Raw genomic sequence first — 22,129 nt, 5'->3', positions numbered from 1 at the left:
AAACAGATAAAGCAGAAATCTGTCCCTTCAAAGAACTTGCAGATAATCCTTTCTCCAAACCTTCTTGAAGAAAGGATAGAATCTTAGGAATTTTTATCTTGTTCCATGGGAATCCTTTAGATTCACACCAACAGATATATTTTTTCCATATTTTATGGTAGATTTTTCTAGTTACAGGCTTTCTGGCCTGAACAAGAGTATCAATGACAGAATCTGAGAACCCTCGCTTTGATAAAATCAAGCGTTCAATCTCCAAGCAGTCAGTTGGAGTGAGGCCAGATTCGGATGTTCGAACGGACCTTGAACAAGAAGGTCCTGTCTCAAAGGTAGCTTCCATGGTGGAGCCGATGACATATTCACCAGGTCTGCATACCAAGTCCTGCGTGGCCACGCAGGAGCTATCAAGATCACCGATGCCCTCTCCTGATTGATCCTGGCTACCAGCCTGGGGATGAGAGGAAACGGTGGGAATACATAAGCTAGGTTGAAGGTCCAAGGTGCTACTAGTGCATCTACTAGAGTCGCCTTGGGATCCCTGGATCTGGACCCGTAGCAAGGAACCTTGAAGTTCTGACGAGAGGCCATCAGATCCATGTCTGGAATGCCCCACAATTGAGTAATTTGGGCAAAGATTTCCGGATGGAGTTCCCACTCCCCCGGATGAAATGTCTGACGACTCAGAAAATCCGCTTCCCAATTTTCCACTCCTGGGATGTGGATTGCAGACAAGTGGCAGGAGTGAGTCTCCGCCCATTGAATGATTTTGGTCACTTCTTCCATCGCCAGGGAACTCCTTGTTCCCCCCTGATGGTTGATATACGCAACAGTCGTCATGTTGTCTGATTGAAACCGTATGAATTTGGCCTTTGCTAGCTGAGGCCAAGCCTTGAGAGCATTGAATATCGCTCTCAGTTCCAGAATATTTATCGGGAGAAGAGATTCTTCCCGAGACCAAAGACCCTGAGCTTTCAGGAGTTCCCAGACCGCGCCCCAGCCCACCAGACTGGCGTCGGTCGTGACAATGACCCACTCTGGTCTGCGGAAGCTCATCCCCTGTGACAGGTTGTCCAGGGACAGCCACCAACGGAGTGAATCTCTGGTCCTCTGATCTACTTGTATCGTCGGAGACAAGTCTGTATAATCCCCATTCCACTGACTGAGCATGCACAGTTGTAATGGTCTCAGATGAATTCGCGCAAAAGGAACTATGTCCATTGCCGCGACCATCAAACCTATTACTTCCATGCACTGCGCTATGGAAGGAAGAGGAACAGAATGAAGTACTTGACAAGAGCTTAGAAGTTTTGATTTTCTGGCCTCTGTCAGAAAAATCCTCATTTCTAAGGAGTCTATTATTGTTCCCAAGAAGGGAACTCTTGTTGACGGAGATAGAGAACTTTTTTCTACGTTCACTTTCCACCCGTGAGATCTGAGAAAGGCCAGGACAATGTCCGTATGAGCCTTTGCTTGTGGTAGGGACGACGCTTGAATCAGTATGTCGTCCAAGTAAGGTACTACTGCAATGCCCCTTGGTCGTAGCACCGCTAGAAGGGACCCCAGTACCTTTGTGAAAATTCTTGGAGCAGTGGCTAATCCGAATGGAAGTGCCACAAACTGGTAATGCTTGTCCAGAAAGGCGAACCTTAGGAACCGATGATGTTCCTTGTGGATAGGAATATGTAGATACGCATCCTTTAAATCCACCGTGGTCATGAATTGACCTTCCTGGATGGAAGGAAGAATTGTCCGAATGGTTTCCATTTTGAACGATGGAACCTTGAGAAACTTGTTTAGGATCTTGAGATCTAAGATTGGTCTGAATGTTCCCTCTTTTTTGGGAACTATGAACAGATTGGAGTAGAATCCCATCCCTTGTTCTCCTAATGGAACAGGATGAATCACTCCCATTTTTAACAGGTCTTCTACACAATGTAAGAATGCCTGTCTTTTTATGTGGTCTGAAGACAATTGAGACCTGTGGAACCTCCCCCTTGGGGGAAGCTCCTTGAATTCCAGAAGATAACCTTGGGAGACTATTTCTAGCGCCCAAGGATCCAGAACATCTCTTGCCCAAGCCTGAGCGAAGAGAGAAAGTCTGTCCCCCACCAGATCCGGTCCCGGATCGGGGGCCAACATCTCATGCTGTCTTGGTAGCAGTGGCAGGTTTCTTGGCCTGCTTACCTTTGTTCCAGCCTTGCATTGGCCTCCAGGCTGGCTTGGCTTGAGAAGTATTACCCTCTTGCTTAGAGGATGTAGCACTTGGGGCTGGTCCGTTTCTGCGAAAGGGACGAAAATTTGGTTTATTTTTAGCCTTGAAAGACCTATCCTGAGGAAGGGCGTGGCCCTTACCCCCAGTGATATCAGAAATAATCTCTTTCAAGTCAGGGCCAAACAGCGTTTTCCCCTTGAAAGGTATGTTAAGCAATTTGTTCTTGGAAGACGCATCCGCTGACCAAGATTTTAGCCAAAGCGCTCTGCGCGCCACAATAGCAAACCCTGAATTTTTCGCCGCTAATCTAGCCAATTGCAAAGTGGCGTCTAAAGTAAAAGAGTTAGCCAATTTGAGAGCATGAATTCTGTCCATAATCTCCTCATAAGAAGAATCTTTATTGAGCGACTTTTCTAGTTCATCGAACCAGAAACACGCTGCTGTAGTGACAGGAACCATGCATGAAATTGGTTGTAGAAGGTAACCTTGCTGAATAAACATCTTTTTAAGCAAACCCTCTAATTTTTTATCCATAGGATCTTTGAAAGCACAACTATCTTCTATAGGGATAGTAGTGCGTTTGTTTAGAGTAGAAACCGCCCCCTCGACCTTGGGGACTGTCTGTCATAAGTCCTTTCTGGGGTCGACCATAGGAAACAATTTCTTAAATATAGGGGGAGGGACAAAAGGTATGCCGGGCCTTTCCCATTCTTTGTTTACAATGTCCGCCACCCGCTTGGGTATAGGAAAAGCTTCGGGGGGCCCCGGGACCTCTAGGAACTTGTCCATCTTACATAATTTCTTTGGAATGACCAAATTCTCACAATCATCCAGAGTAGATAACACCTCCTTAAGCAGAGCGCGGAGATGTTCCAATTTAAATTTGAATGTAATCACATCAGGTTCAGCTTGTTGAGAAATTTTCCCTGAATCTGAAATTTCTCCCTCAGACAAAACCTCCCTGGCCCCCTCAGACTGGTGTAGGGGCACTTCAGAACCAATATCATCAGCGTCCTCATGCTCTTCAGTATTTTCTAAAACAGAGCAGTCGCGCTTTCGCTGATAAGTGGGCATTTTGGCTAAAATGTTTTTGATAGAATTATCCATTACAGCCGTTAATTGTTGCATAGTAAGGAGTATTGGCGCACTAGATGTACTAGGGGCCTCCTGTGTGGGCAAGACTGGCGTAGACGAAGGAGGGGATGATGCAGTACCATGCTTACTCCCCTCACTTGAGGAATCATCTTGGGCATCATTTTCTCTAAATTTTGTGTCACATAAATCACATCTATTTAAATGAGAAGGAACCTTGGCTTCCCCACATACAGAACATAGTCTATCTGATAGTTCAGACATGTTAAACAGGCATAAACTTGATAACAAAGTACAAAAAACGTTTTAAAATAAAACCGTTACTGTCACTTTAAATTTTAAACTGAACACACTTTATTACTGAAAATGCGAAAAAGTATGAAGGAATTGTTCAAAATTCACCAAAATTTCACCACAGTGTCTTAAAGCCTTAAAAGTATTGCACACCAAATTTGAAAGCTTTAACTCTTAAAATAACGGAACCGGAGCCGTTTTTATATTTAACCCCTATACAGTCCCTGGTATCTGCTTTGCTGAGACCCAACCAAGCCCAAAGGGGAATACGATACCAAATGACGCCTTCAGTAAGCTTTTTCTATGTATCTGAGCTCCTCACACATGCATCTGCATGTCTTGCTTCCCAAAAACAACTGCGCAATAGATGCGCGAAAATGAGGCTCTGCCTATGATTAGAGAAGGCCCCCAGTGAAAAAGGTGTCCAATACAGTGCCTGCCGGTTATTTTACATAATTACCAAGAATAAAATAACTCCTCAAAACTATGAAGTATTAAAAATGCTTATAAATCAATCGTTTTAGCCCAGAAAAATGTCTACCAGTCTTTAAAGCCCTTGTGAAGCCCTTTATTCTTATTTAATAAAAATGGCTTACCGGATCCCATAGGGAAAATGACAGCTTCCAGCATTACCAAGTCTTGTTAGAAATGCGTCATACCTCAAGCAGCAAAAGTCTGCTCACTGTTACCCCCAACTGAAGTTAATTCCTCTCAACAGTCCTGTGTGGAAACAGCCATCGATTTTAGTAACGGTTGCTAAAATCATTTTCCTCTTACAAACAGAAATCTTCATCTCTTTCCTGTTTCAGAGTAAATAGTACATACCAGCACTATTTTAAAATAACAAACTCTTGATTGAAGAATAAAAACTACATTTAAACACCATAAAACTCTAAGCCATCTCCGTGGAGATGTTGCCTGTACAACGGCAAAGAGAATGACTGGGGAAGGCGGAGCCTAGGAGGGATCATGTGACCAGCTTTGCTGGGCTCTTTGCCATTTCCTGTTGGGGAAGAGAATATCCCACAAGTAAGGATGACGCCGTGGACCGGACACACCTATGTTGGAGAAAACTGAAGTAATTTAGATCAGTACTTTTTTTGGAGAAATTTAGAAAAAAAAGAAAAAAAAAAAGTTTGAATACAACCATATAAGGATTTTAAAACAAACCTACAAAACAAACTAACATACTAATCATTAATAACAATAATAAATAATAATAGTACTTTTTGAATTTATGGAAAACCAGAAAGCAGGACCAGAGATATAAAGCTTTACATTGACAATATTATTATGCACGCACATATGGGGGGGGGAAAGCAGACTTTACCCCTTGACGTCATTACCTTATATGAAATCCTGAAGCCTCCCCCTCAGACTGGGGGGTGTACCTAGCATCATAGGCAGTCCCGGATGATACAATCCAACCTTAAAAATCACATGATCGCATCAACGATCTTATGATTTCATTTTTCCAGCAAGTGTTTACATTAGAACTTAGTAGTAAATGCATTCAGCAAATTAGTGCACACAATCTTTGCATTATAAAGTGCCATGCACATATATACATAGGGCAAACACATAATCTTTAGATTTCAAGACTAAATTAAGAGAAACAGAATAAATGTAATGTAATGATTTTTTTTCCCCCAGGTAAGAAAGATGTAAACAAAAAATAACCATTAGTAATTTTCCACTTCTTAAGGCTGCAGTTTTCACACGCACCCAGCAACGCTATGGTTCACTTTGGTTATGAGCCAAGTTATTATTCTCTCTTTGCACAGAATGGGGTTAATAAAACCCAACACGCCCTTTTCTCTAGGGAGGTAAAGTTACAATGGCACTAAACAGAAAGCAGAAAGATTACATCAGTGGACAACCATACATCAAGATTAGCAGGAGGTGAATAATGCGATGTCTACATAATTTTACAGTGAAATCACATTATGAGATAAGTCAGGCACAGCAGCACAGCTGTGTTAACAACTGAACTAAATGCTATCTTTGCCACATGAATTGCAGCACTGAGAGAGATAAAGGAGTCTTAAAGGGACGTCAAAATCTGTTTATGGAAGATTAGTATGCATAAGCAATTAGACAATGCATAGAAAAAGAAATTCTATAAAAAAAAATTTTTAGCAGCTTATATTTCATTTTGCCTTTATCTGTTTTAAAGCTGCAAGTTCCCCAACGAGGCTGTGTGCACTCCGTATCCATGGACCGTACTAACCAACCAGAGCAGAAAGGTTAGCATGATATAAAAAAATACATTTAAATAAAAATAACAAAATAAACAAAGCTATTTAAAAAACTGTAGACTTCAGCCATCATTTTTCTGTATGCTTTTTGCTAGAGTGTTGCTTTAAGACATGAATATAATGGTGTAATTTCCTACACATAAAATCATTGCCCATTCCTATACAACTATTTACCAAATGATCTACCTTCAAAAGGCTGAAGGATAGGAACATAGCACACAAACTCATATGGTTTTAGATGCCCACTCAGGCTGTCCTGGATATTAGTATAAAGGCACTGACAGACAAAAGGTTTGGTAGATGCCTTTATAGATATAAGCAAAGAAAATTAATGTACATGTTTAGGTTATTAAATACCTTCTAATTTTGCCAGATTAAAGCTTTACCTTATAGCAGACCTTAAATAAATATACTTTACACAGGAGTACCTCATGAGCGTTGCTTATAACCATTTACTTCTGTGTAACTGTTTTCTTGAGGGATTTTAACCTTTACTTTTGTATATACCCCACCCCTACACTGTAATGAAAATATGCATGCTATGTAGTGGCATATTTAGGTTTTATACCTAAATATGCTGCCCTAGGCAAGTGCCTTGTTTGCCTAGGCAAAAATACGCTTCTGATGCTATGAATATGAAATTAGCTGTTGTGGTTTACATTTATATCATCATGTAAAAGCCCTGATATTGTACAGAGGGAATACAGAGAACTGATGTCTAAAAGCTACACTATACCTTTAGAAAATGATGAAAAGCATAGTTGGGACAGGGTAAATGGTTGCGGACTATATACCTGTCTGCCTAGAAGATTGATAACCAAATGTATAATTTATGTTACAATGGAAACATCTCAGATGTGTGTAACCTTATTTTGATCAAAAAAGATATGTCAGTTGTTTTGCAATTGGAAACATAATAGCAATTACTTGTAATGAGAGTAAACAAATGTCATTACTCAATCTGCAAACTATTTAGCTTTTTTACTGGAATAATTTATTTTCCACATTGACGAACATTTACTGCACAGTAAAAAGAAATAACAGCTAACCTGCCCTTTATTCATATTGATTAGAATAATTTAGTTACTATGATTATCTTTTTTCGTCATTAAAACTTATAATAAATGAAAGTCATGGTTAGAATTTTGTTTTATCATGTATGGTTTATATCAGCAATTAGGTACTGAATAGCAAAACACCCAATAAAAAATAAATGTTTTAAAAAAAATATTTAAAAATGTCACTTTAAAATCATCACTTACAAGACAACTAAAAACTCTGTTGAGTAGGTTTATATTATCTCTGTTTAATTGCAGCTAATTAGGGATAGCTGTAAAGGAATTTGTACACTGCTGCAAGCAATTACTGTTAGTAAGTTCCTGGGTTTAGTTAATTTGGAGCATTTATTTTTTAGTGTAATACTTTGAGGTTTTAACTTATATGAAGAAAAAACAAATTATGCTTACCTGATAATTTCATTTCCATCTGTGGGAGGAGAGTCCACTGCTTCATTCATTACTTGTGGGAATTAAGAACCTGGCCAAAGACAACACAGCCAAAGGTTTAAATACCTCCCCCACTCGCCTCATCCCCCAGTCATTCTGCCAAGGGAACAAAGAACAGTAAGAGAAATATCAGGGTATAAATGGTGCCAGAAAAATTAAATTAAATTTAGGTCCGCCCACCGGAGAAACGGGCGGGGGCAGTGGACTCTCCTCCCACAGATGGAAATAAAATTATCAGGTAAGCATAATTTATGTTTTCCATCTTAATGGTAGGAGAGTCCACTGCTTCATTCATTACTTGTGGGAACAAATACCCAAGCTCTAGAGGACACTGAATGAACAAAAATGGGAGGGCAAAAGGAGGCGGACCCTAAACTGAGGGCACCACAGCCTGCAGAACCTTTCTCCCAAAAGCTGCTTCCGCCGAAGCAAAAACATCAAATTTATATCATTTTGCAAAAGTAAGGAAGGAAGACCAAGTGGCCGCCTTACATATCTGCTCCATAGAAGCCTCATTCTTAAAGGCCCAAGTAGAGGCGACATCTCTAGTCGAGTGAGTCGCAATCCTCTGAGGAGGCTTGTGTCCTGCTGTATCATATGCCAGACGGATCATACTCCTCAACTAAAAAGATTGAGAAGTGGCAGAGGCCCTTTGCCCCCTGCGCTTCCCTGAGAACACGACAAATAAGGATGAGGTCTGTCTGAACTCCTTCATGGCCTGAAGATAAAACTTAAAAGACCGAACCACGTCCAGATTATGAAGTAACCTCTCCTTTGAAGAAGAAGGGTTAGGACACAAAGAAGGAACTATTTCCTCATTGATGTTAAGACTCACCACCTTGGGAAGGAATCCCAATCCAGTGCGAAGAACAGCCTCATCAGCATGAAAAAATAAGTAGGGCGGCTCACATTGCAGAGCCGCCAACTCAGAAACTCTGCGGGCCGATGCATTAGCCAGTAATAACAGGACTTTCCATGAAAGAACCTTAATGTCAAGAGCATGCATAGGCTCAAACGGAGCCCCTGCAAAACCTTAAGAGTTTAAGCTCCAAGGAGGAGCCAGATTCCTGAACACAGGCCTGATTCTAACCAGAGCCTGAACAAAGGACTGAATGTCAGGATGCTCTGCAAGCTTTTTATTCAACAGTACAGATAAAGCCGAGATCTATCCCCTTAGGAAACTGGCGGCAAGACTTTTATCCAGACCATGCTGGAGAAAAGCCAAAATCCTGGATACCCTCGTTCCTCACACCAGGACAAGTAGGTCCTCCACACCTTGTGGTAGATGCATCGAGTGACCGGCTTCCTGGCCTGAACGAGTGTGTCAATCACTTTTTCTGAAAATCCTCTCTTGGCTAAGACTAACCGTTCAATCTCCACGCAGTCAGCCTCAGAGAATCGAGATTATGATGTAGAAAAGGAATTTGAACCAGCAGATCCCTGCGACAAAGTAACCTCAACGGCGGAGATGACAACATCCCCACCAGATCCGCAAACCACATCCTCCTCGGCCACAACGGAGCAATCAGAATAGCCGAAGCTTGCTCCTACTTAATGCAGGCCACTACACGAGGCAGAAGAGGCAACGGTGGAAATATCTAAATTAGGTTGAAGTCCCAGGGTACCGTCAAGGCATCTATCAGTTCGGCCTGAGGATCCCAGGATTGCGATCCGTATCTGGGTAGCTTGCAATTGAGTCTTGACGCCATGAGGTTCCCCATCTGCTTATAGGTAGACTCGACTCCTCTCAAGTCCATCTGCCCTGTGACTTTCTGGCACCGCAAACAGCTCCCCATCCTGAGAGACTTGCATCCGTGGTCACAATCTCCCAGGATGGTCTCAAAAAGGATGTCCCCTGTGACAACTGCCCCGGTCGGTCTATAGGGACTCCCTCACCGGTCTGTCCAGAGAGATCTGTTGGGACAGATCTGAATGATCGCCGTTGCATTGTCTCAAGATGCACAACTGAAGAGGTCTGAGATGGAACCTGGCGAATGGAATGACATCTATGCTGGATAACATGAGCCCGATCACCTCCATACACCTTGCCACAGATGTCCTGGAGGATGTCTGAAGAGCTAGACAGTTGGACACAAGCTTGCAACGTCTCTGATCTGTTAAGCATATACTCATGGCTGAAGAATCTAATATCGTACCCAGGAATTCCACCCTGTTGCTGGGGACCAATGAAAAATTTCCTTTGTTTATCTTCCACCCGTGGGACCGAAGGAGAAGGAGAAGAGCTCTCGAGTGATCCTCCGCAAGACTGTAGGATGGAGCCTGGACCAGAATATCATCCAGTTAAGGTGACACTGCAATCCCTCTGGCTCTCGCTACTGCGAGAAGAGCTACCAGAACTTTTGTAAAGACCCTTGGGGCAGTCACCAGACCAAAACGATAGGGCCACAAACTGGAAGTGATGGTCCAGGAAAGCGAATCTTAGAAACCTGAAGTGATCCTTGTGGATTGGAATGTGAAGGTAAGTGTCCTTCAGGTCTATAGTCAGCATGAATTGCCCCTCTTGAACCAGGGGCAAAATTGACCTGATAGTCTATCTTGAACGATGGAACTTACAAAAACTTGTTTAGGGCCTTTAGGTCCAGAATTTGACTTAACGTGCCCTCCTTCTTTGGGACTACGAAAAGGTTTAAATAATACCCCAGACCTCTTTCTGCCGGAGGGACTGGGACAATTACCCTGAGAGATCCCTCACACACCCCAGGAAGGTGCCTCTCTTTTCTGGTCTTGAAGATATGTTTGACAGGAGGAATCTGCCTCTGGGCAGATATGACTTGAAACCTATCCTGTAACCCTGGGCTACAACCTCCAGAACCCAAGGGTCTATAACGTCTCTTCTCCAGGCCTCTACAAAAAGAGATAGTCTGCCCCCTACCTGATCCGAGGACGGATCGGAGGCCGCCCCCTTCCTGCCTCAGCGGGCTACTTGTTCTGCTTGGACTTGTTCCAAGAGTTAGTTGGCTTCCAAGATCCCTTGGGTTGCTCAGACTTTGCGGCAGGCTGCTGGCCCTGAGACTTGTCTGCACGAAAGGGACAAAAAGTGGACCCCTTAGGTTGAGCCTTTTTATCCTGAGGCAAGAAGGCACCCTTGCCACCCGTTTACTGTATATATATATATATATATATATATATATATATATATATATATATATATAGTTAAAGGAGCCACACTGTGACCCTGTCTTCTTGCGTTAACAAATATATATAAATTAAACAATCTTACCAGAATCAACGCCGTGGAACAGGAACACGGCCCTTCAAGTGTGACAGTAGCATCGCTCCTGACATGGACTTGAGAGAAGAAAAGCAGGCAGCGAAACTCGTCAATGCTGATTGCTAATGGAGCTGTTAAACTGAGTCGGGATGGGTTCGCAGAAAGACTCTCCCTGCATCTCCGGACTCTAACATTCACCCATGCTCTCACGGAGACCCTGACAGGACTACTTAAAACTCCAGTCCCATTTCAAAGAGTACTACCCTCTATAAGAGACTACTCCGAATCTTCAGACACTTCTCTGCCAACCTCCTGTGATGAAAGGCAAAGAATGATTGGGGGGATGAGGAGAGTGGGGGGAGGTATTTAAGCCTTTGGGGTGTCTTTGCCACCTCCTGGTGGCCGGGTTCTTAATTCCCACAAGTAATAAATGAAGAAGTGGACTCTACTCCCATTAAGATGGAAAAATATATATCAACAAATAAAATAAGAAGATGTACAGATTAACTTCATTAATAATAAATGGTCAATTATATCAGAGCATCACATTAGATAAAGGTACACAACAAAGCTGCCCACTCTCCCCTCTGTTATTCATTGTAGCTATAGAATCTCTTGCAATTACACTATGACAACAAATTGATGGTATCAAGATAGGAAAAAAAAGTTAAAAGTTGGCCTCTATGCAGATGATCTTTTAGTATATACCACAGCTCTTATAAAGTATTGAACCATTTACCTCATTTTCAGGATACAAGGTCGATACAACAAAATCAGAAATGTATCTCCCTCTATCTTTGTCAGGGTGAATAGCACTCTTCAAAATGATATCTCTTCTAAAAATTCTTTATATACTGCAGAACATACCTGTGTGCTTCAAGAAATAGCACATACAAACTTTTAAATTCAGATCTGTCACACTTTATTTGGCAGGATAAGAAGCCTAGGATAGCATTGAAAAAACGTTATCTCCCTAAAAATACGGGGGTTGGCCTTACCAGACCTAAAGAAATATAATCTGATTCTAATGGGAAAATTGTAGTTGGTTGGATGGGAAATTCCAATTATTTCTCACATTTTGAATTAGAAGAAAATTTAATTTATCCCTATTCACCTATTTCAATTGCTCACTGTAATCCCAAATCCCTCCCCAAAACAATTAAAAATGTAAAATCTATATATAATGCATTGACAGCTTGGCGTAAGATATGCACTTTATTAGGCATTAACTATAACATCTCTAAACATCAATAAATTAGGGGTAACCTGGAATTTCCAACAGGAATTCACTCTATAATATTTAATAGATGGGCACTGATAGGTCTTACAAAATTAACTCAATTTATAGATGCGTCGACTAAGGTTGTCAAAACATTTTCTGATCTGAAAGAGGATTTTTTCCTGGAAAACAAAGATTTTTTCGCCTACCTACAGGTTAGACATATCTCTGAAATGTTATCTTTATATGGGTGGGATTGGAGTTGGGATATATTGGATTCATGATTATAATGGTAAAAAAAAAGATTATTTTTTTTTCTATGTCCCCATGGTACAAATTGATTTCGGCAGTAAAAGCAACCTAGATAGCATTTCTTATAAATGGCGAAGCCCAGTTGAAGATGTAGATGGTAATCTTATTGGGAGCTCTATTATGAAAATGTATGATGTCACGCTTTCAGCATCCTGGAGAGAGAGTCACATTTGAAGCTTCTACTTATGACATACTATACACCTAAAATGGGCTATAAATGGCATAATGTACATTTTTTTTATAAATGCCCAAAATGTCAGTTACAGGGGGCAGATTTATTACATATGCTCTGGGAATGCCCCAAGATAAAACAGATTTGGCTTAAACTTGAATACTGGGCTAAAAATGCAATGAACAAATCAGATTTCCAGGCAGATTACTTCCCTATAGTAAAAACCCAGGAGAGGTTACATTTATACAAGCTATATCATCTGCAAGAAGTTTAATTTTTCATAAGTGGAAAGAAAAGCAGGAGCCAAAAATTTCAGAAGTAATAGAATTTACTAAAAAAACAATGTATTATTGAAGAGAAAGGTACAGAGATAAATACAGAATTGCAAATTCATTTACTTTTTTGGGAAATGGTCTATTTTCATTAGAGCCCTGACAAAAGAGGAACAATATATTATTATATTTCCATTAAAAAAGTCAGATTTAGTGTTCCTCAGGATCTGGTAGACCCTGGAGAGATGGAGAGGCCAGGATTGAAGGGAGAGAATGGGAGTTTTTCCTTACTTCACTCCCCACTTTCCCCGTTTTTTTCTCCCTGTCGCTTGTGATGAAACAAGTGTATGTATGTATTTGTAAGATATTTTGTTTGATGTAAAAATATACAACAGGCAGATTGTACAAACTAATATTATATGAGTAAATATTATGGGCGGAAAGAAAGCTTACATACAGCCTCCTACAGGATATAATTTGAAATTGTTATTACTAGAATGTTGCTTTATTTCTTTCCCCCCCCCCCCACCCACTTTGCTCCTTCGTTTGTTTTCTGTACCCTGCCTGTTAAAAAATAAACAATTTAAAAAAAAAAAAAAGAAGGATGTACAAGGCATATTTTGGCTTCATGAAGAGCCAGAGAAGTGGCATAGTATATTAAAAAGGTAGAGTTATCACAATGTAGGTAAACATACATTATATTTTTTAAAGCAAATTCTCAGGATTAGTGGTATTTACACTTGATGATTAAGACAAATATCTTGGTGGTGGATTAATAGAATCAAAATAATAGAAATGCAGAATGATAGTAGTCCTGGAGAATATGGAGATGTTAAAAGAAAACCTAGTAGCAGGCACATGGACGGAACTACTTTTGGTGCAGCAGGTGCAGCGGCACCAGGGCCCAAGAGCTGGAGGGGGCATAATAGCCAGATTATATATAGGAGTGGGCAGAATGTGTACGATTCTAATACAAGGGAGCCTTTTATTAGTGCAGAATGCAGATCTATCTACTCAAAATCTGTATACAGAGCTACATGTATATTATTGTTTTTGCTTACTACTGAGTAACTTTTTCAGAGCACCTAAAAAAATTGCACTAGGGCCCTCTGTTGAGTAGGTCTGCTATTAATCATACAAGTATGATATATATATATATATATATATATATATATATTTTTTTTTTTTTTTTAAATTTTGAGTTTTCTAAATTATGTTTTTTTCTATATAGTGATACAGTGACATCTATATATTAATAATAATAATAATAATAATAATAATAATAATGATATAATGTACCTTTTTAAAAAAAAAAACAAAAAAAAAAAAAAAACATTTTTGGGACAGTTTTTTTTATGATGCTGCCATTTTTACACCTCCATGGAGATTTTATTTATATACATATTTCATATAAGCATGCACAATAATATTCATAGCCATATGTAAGCATATAAAACTTTTCATAGCAGCTTAAAGTTTAATAAAAAATAAAGTATGTTCCTAAAAATGTTTCTAAAAATGTACTTTATTATGGTAGAATGAGCCAGACAAAGCAGGGAGGATCCAGAGGTCTAACTCCCTGATAACTAAGTCTGTGAAAGGTCTGTAGCATGACCCACATGAAGTACACAGGCACAGCATAAAGTTTACCAACATGCTGTTCTCTTTACTGCTCAGCCTGCTGAAAACCTCTCGTTTTAGAGTCTGTGCAAGGCTTAGGCTGTAGCTGTAATATCTCAGCTTAGAGCTGCTAGGGGGAGGGAGCTGCTACCAGAGCAAAGAGAGGAAGGAACATCAGCTCTGCAGGGGACACAGCAACAGGAAACAAGGACACACAAGCAGTCAGTAACAGTAGCTCTAACACCTGATAGCAGTACCGGTTATATAGATCAGGGAGCTCCTAACCCCATTGCTACATGTCTAGTATAGTTTTGCCACTCAGAGACACACATACAATAATGTTGCTTCATACAACTCCTATTTTACAGCATGTGTAAACACACACCCAGCAAACACTTATTGCAACTTATTGCTGCGCTACTTACTACAGTCTTGCAAGTAAGGATTCGTCCACACCATAACCCCAATGCTTTTAGAATTACAATCTGGGTGAGAAACAGCTGCTAATGAAGTTGTAGGGGAGAATGACAGGACTGCAGCTTTGGAGGGTGGAACAACTACTCTAATCTCTATTGCAGTAGTTCTGCCTCTTAAAAATCCATAATCAAACACATCACATTAAAGGAGAATATTCCAGTAGAATTCCATATTCATAAAGAAGTCTAAATTTACCCAATTTTATATCATGTGATTTCACCAGCTGAAGGGTTTGTTACTATTTGGTGTCATTCAAGTTAAGAAGGGTATTTTGTTTGTTTCCAGCATTGTGGGACTAGTCGTTTGGCAATATTAAGAATGATCCTGAACAGGGTCGGTATATATTTACATTTTATTGAGGGTGGTAATTTAGAAAAAAAATATTAGAAGGAATAAATCAATAAAGCAGCCCAAAGCAGATTCCCTCTGGGCAATTACCTGGTTCCACAATAGCTTGAGCACTCTGCAGTCCCACCAAATATGACTCAGAGTTCCTGCTTCTCCACAATCTCTACAGTACTTCCCAGAAGTTGAATGATAGACGGACTGGAGTCATGCTGGTCTCATTAGTAATTTAAAATTTGTTTCTAATGCAGATATTGATATAGAGGATTTTTTAGTGGAGAGGACTATTATGTTCCATTGTTTATCGGTGATATCCGTATTAAAGTGAAAGTAAATCCTAGCGTTGTACAAATGCTAGGATTGACTTTTGAAACAAATAAAGGGGACTTTCATTCATGAAGTATAAGATACTTTGAGGACCATTTATCAAGCTCAGGACAGAGCTTGAGGGCCTGTGTTTCTGGCGAGTCTTCAGATTTGCCAGAAACACAAGTTATGGAGTAGCGTTCTAAAGACCGCTGCTCCATAACCCTGTCCGCCTGCTCTGATGAGGTGGACAGGAATCGCCACAATTCAACCCGATCGAGTACGATCGGGTTGATTGACACCTCCCTGCTGGCGGCCGATTGGCCGCGAATCTGCAGGGGGCGGCGTTGCACCAGCAACTCTTGTGAGCTGCTGGTGCAATGCTGAATACGGAGAGCGTATTGCTCTCCGCATTCAGCGATGTCTGTCGGACCTGATCCGCACTTTCGGATCAGGTCCGAAAGACACTTGATAATTCTGCCTCAATATGTAGAAAGCTCCTTTATTTGTTTTAACTGATGGCCGTTCTTAGATGCTACAGCAGCACACGGCATAAAACATTTTTTGAAAACGTCACCTCTTAGCCAATAGACGTGCGGTAAATCCAGCTCCCATGGGCACCAAGCCTGATTTACCGCAAGGCTATTGGCTAAGAGGTGAAAACGTCACCTCTTAGCAAAAAAATTTTTTAGCCGTGGGCTGCTGTAGCAGCTAAGAACGGCGATCAGTTAAAACAAATAAAGGAGCTTTCTACATGAAGTATCTTATACTTCATGAATGAAAGTCCCCTTTATTTGTTTCAAAAATCAGTCCTAGCGTTTGTAAAACGCTAGGATTTACTTTTACTTTAAGGTCAGCAATTTGAAGCATATTAAAGGAAACCTAGGTTACAGAATATGCTTTTCAGCTTCCAAAAGAACCTTGGGCACACACAAATTATACAAAAGAAATATATTTTACAACAAATTTAAGCAAAATTAATAATGAAAGAATATTCCAAAGGTTTTTTTTTTACTACACATAATTTAATATTTTATCAGACTCAAATTGTTTCATGTCCCTTTAACTTTGTACGTAAAATGATCTTACGTGTAAGATGAAAAGTACAAATAGCCCATAAGTATATGCTGATCTTTACCTAGGTAAATGAATATCATTCTAAATCTACACAATAAAGTTTATTTAGTTCTAAATCAACATGCACCACTGTATTTGACAACAAGACCTCAGGTTGCACCTGCAAGTAAAAGCTAATATTTACAGATTAATTTGATGATAATACCTTCTTGACAATGATCTGTTGCTAAAAAAGACAATTATACACCATATTATATTTCACTAATTCAATAAAGCAGTCTGATGAAACAATGCACTGGGCAGGTGAAACAAATGGAAGTTTCAGCGCATTGTATGTTTGCTTTAATGTTGTTCAATTTCATATGAATAGAATAAACAATAAAACAAACTGCAGACGGAAGCATTTAACAATAAGTGTTTCGTTGACAAATCCTACTTAAATGCCAAGCAGTATACACTAAGGCATATTAAAAAATGTGAAAAGCAGATTAAAATATAAATCTTAGGCACAAAATATACTTAAAAGGCCCAGCAAGTTTCCATTCTGCATTAAAAAGGTTGTAGACGGCATGTACTCTGGAAAAATTCAGTTTCTACACTCCCTTGAGGTATGAAAATAGGCCAGACGAGACTGAAAAGATCATGTTATGGATGCATATAGATTATTTTCACTGACTCTAATGGCTCCTCTCCATATCCAGCTATCTGTACTGGTTAACTCAAAGAGTGCCAAACAGGCTGCATCCCCAGGCCTTAAAGGATGCTGAAAAAAAAAATCATGATCAATGATAGATCTACAAGATCAGCAATTGAATATGTTAACAGACATCCCAACTCTCCCTGAAGTTCAGGGAGTCTCCCTGATTGTAATAGCGACTCCCTGATGCCAGCAAATGGAGTGCAATCTCCCTGAAACTCCAAGTACCATGATCCAATGTGGCCCAAATCCAGAAAAGTGTTTCTTTAAGGAATGCCTTTAGCTGCTAGGACGTTATAGAATCCTCAAAGCATGCTCACTGGCTCATAAAAACAACATGTTTGATTAGTGGACAGAGATATGCCACTGTACCGATATGTAAACATGTTAAGATGGTCTACAGGTCTGTGCCTCTCATAAAACAGATTTTGCAACAGGTTGAGAGAACTGGCCTGCTGCCTCGTCATCCATAGATTATCCCGGTTTTAAGGCACTATATTATCCCTGCCAATGGACTGCCTGGACATGCCCATCTGCCTTCAAAACATGCCCCACAATCCACCCATGACTCTGCCCCTCTCTATGCGGCTCCGCCCACATAAGGACAGTAAAAAAACTACATTTATGCTTACCTGATAAATTACTTTCTTTTACGATATGACGAGTCCACGGATTTCATCCTTACTTGTGGGATATTAACCTCCTGCTAACAGGAAGTGGCAAAGAGCACTACAGCAGAGCTGTATATATAGCCCCTCCCTTCCCCTCCACCCTCAGTCATTCGGCCGAAGGTATAGGAAGAGAAAATGAAAGGCTAAAAAAGTGCAGAGGTGACTGAAGTTTACAAAAAAATATAAAGAAAAACTGTCTTAAGAAGAACAGGGTGCGCCGTGGACTCGTCATATCGTAAAAGAAAGTAATTTATCAGGTAAGCATAAATTTAGTTTTTTAGTCCACGGATTTCATCCTTACTTGTGGGAAACCAATACCAAAGCAATAGGACACGGATGAAAGGGAGGGACAAGACAGGAACATAAACGGAAGGCACCACTGCTTGAAGAACCGTTCTCCCAAAGATAGCCTCAGAAGAAGCAAAAGTATCAAATTTGTAAAATTTGGAAAAAGTGTGAAGGGACGACCAAGTCGCAGCCTTACAAATCTGTTCAACAGATGCATCGTTTTTAAAAGCCCATGTGGAAGCCACAGCCCTAGTAGAATGAGCCGTAATTCTTTCAGGAGGCTGCTGTCCAGCAGTCTCATATGCCAGGCGGATGATACTTCTCAGCCAAAAAGAAAGAGAGGTAGCCGTAGCTTTCTGACCCCTACGCTTTCCAGAATAAACAATGAATAATGAAGATGATTGACGGAAATCCTCAGTAGCCTGTAAGTAAAACTTTAAGGCACGGACCACGTCCAAGTTATGTAACAGACGCTTATTCTTAGAAAAAGGATTAGGACACAAGGAAGGAACAACAATTTCCTGATTAATATTCTTATTCGAAACAACCTTAGTAAGGAACCCAGGTTTGGTACGTAAAACCACCTTATCAGAATGAAATATGAGATAAGGCGAATCACACTGTAATGCTGAAAGCTCAGAAACTCTTTGAGCAGAAGAAACAGCAACCAAAAACAGAACTTTCAAAGATAATAGTTTAATGTCTATGGAATGCATAGGTTCAAACAGAACCCCTTGCAGAACTCGAAGAACTAAATTCAAACTCCAGGGAGGAGTAATGCGTCTAAATACAGGCTTAATTCTAGATAGAGCCTGACAAAAAGACTGAACATCTGATACATTTGCCAAATGTTTGTGAAACAGTATTGACAAAGCTGAAATTTGTCCCTTTAAGGAACTTGCTGATAACCCTTCCTCCAATCCTTCTTGGAGAAAAGACAAAATCCTAGGAATCCTAACTTTACTCCATGAGTAACCCTTGGATTCACACTAATAAAGATATTTACGCCATATCTTATGATGGATTTTTCTAGTGACAGGCTTTCTAGCCTGTATCAAAGTATTGATAACTGAATCAGAGAATCCTCGCTTCGATAAAATCAAGCGTTCAATCTCCACGCAGTCAGTTGCAGAGAAATTAGATTTGGATGTTGGAAAGGACCTTGAATGAGAAGGTCCTGTCTCAACTGAAGATTCCACGGTGGCAGAGAGGACATGTCCACTAGATCTGCATACCAAGTCCTGCGTGGCCACGCAGGCACTATCAGGATCACTGAAGCTCTCTCCTGTTTGATTCGAGCAATCACGCATGGGAGGAGAGGAAACGGCGGAAACACATAAGCTAGGCTGAACAACTAAGGTACTGCCAAGGCATCTATCAGTTCGGCCTGAGGATCCCTTGCCTCATCTGAGAATCAATGAGGCAAATACCTCTGGGTGAAGTTCCCACTCCCCCGGGTGAAAAGTCTGTCGACTTAGAAAATCTGCTTCCCAGTTCTCTACCCCTGGGATGTAGATCGCTGACAGATGACAAGAGTGGGCCACTGCCCAACTGATTATCTTGGATACTTCTATCATCGCTAAGGAACTCCTTGTTCCCCCCCTGATGATTGACATTTGCCACAGTTGTTATGTTGTCCGACTGGAATCTGATGAATTTGGCCGAAGCCAACTGAGGCCACGCCTGAAGCGCATTGAATATTGCCCTCAGTTCCAAAATATTGATTGGAAGTAGAGACTCCACTTGAGCCCAAACACCCTGAGCCTTCAGGGAATTCCAAACTGCACCCCTGCCCAGAAGGCTGGCATCTGTTGTCACTATCACCCACGAGGGTCTGCGGAAACAAGTCCCCTGAGACAGATGATCCGGCGACAACCACCAAAGAAGAGAGTTTCTGGTCTCTTGATCCAGAATTATCTTTGGAGATAAATCCGCATAATCCCCATTCCACTGACCGAGCATGCACAGTTGCAGTGGTCTGAGATGAAAGCGAGCAAACGGAACGATGTCCATTGCCGCTACCATTAATCCGATTACCTCCATACACTGAGCCACTGATGGCCGAGGAATGGACTAAAGTGCTCAGCAAGTATTCAAAATCTTTGATTTTCTGACCTCCGTCAGAAATACTTTCATGGCTACCGAGTCTATCAGAGTTCCCAAGAAAGAAACCCTTGTCTGTGGAACAAGTGAACTCTTTTCTATGTTCACCTTCCAGCCATGAGTTCTCAGAAAAGACAACACTGTGTCCGTGTGAGATTTTGTCAGATGATATGTTGACGCCTGAATCAGAATATCGTCCAGATAAGGCGCCAACACTATCCCTTGCGGTTTGAGAACCGCCAAAAGAGACCCTAGAACCTTTGTGAAGATTCTGGGTGCTGTGGCCAACCCGAAAGGAAGAGCCACAAACTGATAATGTTTGTCCAAGAAGGCAAACCTTAGAAACCGATGATGATCTTTGTGGATTGGAATATGAAGGTAAGCATCCTTCAAATCCACGGTAGTTATATATTGACCCTCCTGGATCATTGGCAAAATCGTTCAAATTGTCTCCATCTTGAATGATGGAACTCTTAGAAATTTGTTTAGACACTTGAGGTCCAAAATGGGTCTGAACGTTCCCTCTTTTTTGTGGACCACAAATAGGTTTGAGTAAAACCCCTGTCCCTGTTCCAAATTTGGAACAGGACAGATTACTTCCATAGTAAAAAGGAATTTTACACAGTGTAAGAACGCCTCTCTTTATCTGGTTTGCAGATAATTTTGAAAGATGAAATCTCCCTCTTGGGAGAAAATCCTTGAATTCCAATTGATAACCGTGGGTCACTATTTCTAGTGCCCAGGAATCCTGAACATCTCTTGCCCAAGCCTGAGCAAAGAAAGAAAGTCTGCCCCCTACTAGATCCAGTCCGGGATCGGGGGCCACCCCTTCATGCTGCCTTAGGACCAGCAGTGTTTTTTTTGGATTGTTTACCCTTATTCCAGTTCTGATTGGGTCTCCAGACTGACTTAGATTGGGAAAAATTCCCTTCCTGCTTTGTGGAAGAAGAAGAAGCGGGGGGTCCTCCTTTAAAGTTCCGAAAGGAATGAAAATTATTCTGTTTACCCCTCATTTTAACCGACCTATCCTGAGGTAGGGTATGGCCCTTACCTCCTGTAATATCAGAAATGATCTCCTTCAATTCTGGCCCAAAAAGGGTCTTACCTTTAAAGGGAATAGCTAAAAGCTTATGTTTTGATGACACATCAGCAGACCAAGATTTGAGCCACAATGCTCTACGTGCTAAAATAGCAAATCCTGCATTTTTTGCCGCTAATTTAGCAATTTGAAAAGCGGCATCAGTAATAAAAGAATTAGCTAGCTTAAGAGCCTTAATTCTATCTAGAATGTCATCTAATGGAGTCTCAACCTAAAGAGAGACTCTTCTAGAGCCTCAAACCAAAAAGCTGCTGCAGTAGTTACTGGAACAATGCAAGCCGTAGGTTCTAAAAGAAATCCCTGATTAACAAATAATTTCAAGAGTAGACCCTCTAATTATTTATCCATAGGGTCCTTGAAAGCACAACTATCCTCAATGGGTATAGTAGTATGCTTAGCTAGGGAAGATATAGCTCCCTCTACCTTAGGGACCGTTTTCCATGAGTCCTGAATGGTATCTGATATAGGAAACATTTTCTTAAAATTAGGAGAGGGAGAAAACGGTATACCTGGTCTATCCCATTCCTTACTAATAATTTCCGAAATTCTCTTAAGAACCGGAAAAACATCGGTGTAAGTAGGAACTTCCAAATATTTATCCATTTTACACAATTTCTCTGGAGGGATCACAATAGGATCACAATCATCCAGAGTCGCTAAAACCTCCCTAAGCAACAGGCGGAGGTGTTCAAGCTTAAAATTTAAATGACATAGCATCCGAATCTGTCTGAGGCAAAACATTCCCTGAATCAGAAATTTCACCCTCAGACAGTAATTCCCTGATCTCCAACTCAGAGCACTGTGAGGGAACATCGGAAATGGCTAATAAAGCATCAGGGGATTCAGTATTTACATTAATACTTGACTGCGTATACCCTGCA

At 40.7% G+C, this 22,129-nt stretch overlaps 1 protein-coding gene across 5 annotated transcripts in view; it reads right to left on the bottom strand.

The window, feature by feature from the left end:
- The window catches only part of CORO2A (coronin 2A), a 373,363-nt gene that overhangs the window by 231,707 nt on the left and 119,527 nt on the right, over window positions 1–22,129 (bottom strand). Inside the window, exon 1 of one of the 5 annotated variants that reach the window (XM_053702695.1) lies at window positions 4,942–5,049. The exons of the other annotated variants lie outside the window; for them this stretch is intronic. The gene's annotated coding sequence lies outside the window, so the exon portion shown is untranslated. Of the gene's footprint in view, window positions 1–4,941; window positions 5,050–22,129 lie in introns of those variants that run through there. 5 annotated transcript variants of the gene reach the window in all.

The sequence above is a fragment of the Bombina bombina genome, chromosome 2, assembly GCF_027579735.1.
Source record: "Bombina bombina isolate aBomBom1 chromosome 2, aBomBom1.pri, whole genome shotgun sequence".
Taxonomy (NCBI): Eukaryota; Metazoa; Chordata; class Amphibia; order Anura; family Bombinatoridae; genus Bombina; species Bombina bombina.
Note: the sequence above shows the minus strand (reverse complement) of the source record. Positions and strands in the feature narration are given on the sequence as shown.